Source organism: Nicotiana sylvestris, chromosome 4, assembly GCF_000393655.2.
Source record: "Nicotiana sylvestris chromosome 4, ASM39365v2, whole genome shotgun sequence".
NCBI lineage: Eukaryota > Viridiplantae > Streptophyta > Magnoliopsida > Solanales > Solanaceae > Nicotiana > Nicotiana sylvestris.
The window spans coordinates 178798813-178801223 of record NC_091060.1 but is presented as its reverse complement, the minus strand read 5'-3'; positions in this window follow the sequence as shown (position 1 = coordinate 178801223).

Sequence of the window (2411 nt, the reverse complement as noted above, 5' to 3'; positions counted from 1 at the left end):
TAAATGGAAGTGCCGAGACAACTCATCTTCTCAATACATCGCATTGGTCGAATGTGACTTATAATCGCAAAATGCGTCTTATAAATTATAATGCAAGAATGCGACTTATAAAACGCAATGGAAAATATGGCTTATAAATCTCAATGGCAGTGCAACTTATAATTTCAATAGCAGAATGAGACTTATAAATCTCAAGGAATGTGTCTTATAAATTGCAATGTCAAAATGTGACTCATAAATCGTAATTTTAGAGCCTGTTTGGACATATAATTTTTTTTCCTTTTTTCCAAAATGTTTTCACTTTTTCCGAAATCAGCGTTTGTTCATAAAATTTCTAATTTTCACTTGAAGATGCATTTTGGAAAAACTCCAAAAAATTATTTTTCAAAATTTTCACTCAAATCACTTCAAAACTTCAAAAACAATCCAAAATTATATTCATGTCCAAACACAACTCTAAATTTCAAATATCATTTTCACTTGAAAAAAAAAATTCACCCTTTTTTAGAATTTTACAATTCTTATGTCCAAACGCCCCTTATAAATCACAAATTTATAAATCGCAATGTGCAACTACTTATAACGTGTTTGTCCAAGCTTCTCAAGAGGCCAAAAACGTTTTTTTTTTTTCAAAAGCACTTTTTTTCCTAACTTGAGGTGTTTGGCCAAGCTTATTTGGGGGAAAAAGTGCTTTTGGGAAGAAGCAGAAAAAAGTAGCTTCTTTCCAAAAGCAGAAGCAGTTTTGGCTTTTCTTCTTACCTAAAATACCCTTAACAAAATATAGTATATATCAAAATAACCCTTAAACCTAATACTTAGAATATTAATTTTTAAATATTTCTTCTTATTTTTAAGAAAACTTTCTAATATATAGTGACTTTAGGGGTGAATACTTTTATATTTGTTGAAGGAATTTTAATATATTTAACTTATATTAAAAGAATTAAGTACTTTTTAATTTTATTTTTATATTTTACTTAAATAAAATGATTTTTTTAATTATTGCATGTAATAATAAAATTTTGAGATTATTTATTTACTTATAATATTAATTATTAAGTAAATCTATTCATGTCCTTATTCATAATTTGATACTTAAAAAGCACTTTCTAAAAAACTTGGCCAAACATAAATTATTTATCATAAGTATTTTTCAGACTGATTAGCCAAACACAAACTGTTTCCCATAAAAAACTAGCCTATTAGTACTTAGTATCAATTATGAATGCGGCTAAGTCCTAAATATATACGGTCAATGCGGCAATTGTTGGACTTGCATTTTGTAAACCTGCCGAATTCCATTCCCGACGATGGCTATCCCTACACCACCGTCGAGCTCCGCCACTGCCGGCGGCTATCAGAGCCCTAAGAGATCGTTAGGTTTATTCGCAAACGCAATGAAGAGGAAAAACAGCTTCATACAATTCTTCGCCATGACAGGAATCCTTCTTCTTAGCGTACGATCGCTTGGGCAAAAGTACCGCATAAATGATCTGATGGAGGATAACGCTGCGCTAAAGGAAGAACAAGAAGGCCTTGTTTTAAGAATGAATAATATCAAGCAAAGCCTCCTTGCCGAAGCTGCTGTGGAGCCCACTGGTGCTTTTGCTTCACGCCTTCAACGCCTCTTTGGTGATGACAGTTGAAACAGTTGAGTTTTGTTGTTCTATCTGAGTTTATATTTCATATACATCTGATATAGGTTGTTCAATTATAAACAGAATCTATGGATTTTGGAATTTAGGATTATTGTAGACTGACCTAGAATGTTAAATGTGATGACTTTTGCCTTCATATGTTTCAAAATTTATCATTTCTAAGGCGTTTTTTTGTTCTTCTTTTGAGTTTAAGTTTTATGCATTCACTGTGTAAAACGTATTTTACACAATCAGGTTAGTTAAAAGGTAACGACAGGTAATCTTATGTAATAAGCACTAATTGGTAACATACAGTAAATGATAAGTAACCAATTTTAGCAGATTAAATTACACCGGTGACGCATGTGTTAGATGGTATTATATTGTTCAAGAAAAATGCTAGGAAACACTTATGCATACTTCTAGCAGGTGATCGCAACAGCAGGTGAATTTATAAGGAATGTAACAATTGGTATTATCTCCAGAATGCCAACTCAGTCAATCAACTATGTGTCATTTTCTATCCATTTCGCTACGTCAAGGTCCACTTTAAGGCACACTAGTGGTTCTCTAAATATTGAGATTCTCTAAGACCTCATACGTGTAATCCACAGAAGATACAAGTCTATAATTAGTATAACTGACTCCTACACACACAAAAAAAAAAAAAAAAGAAGAGAATCTCCATGCTAGGGAAAATCATTGAGATGTTTGAAATTTCAAAAGTAGCATACTCTGTAAGTGACAACTTTTTTCCCCTAGGCTTTCATGGGG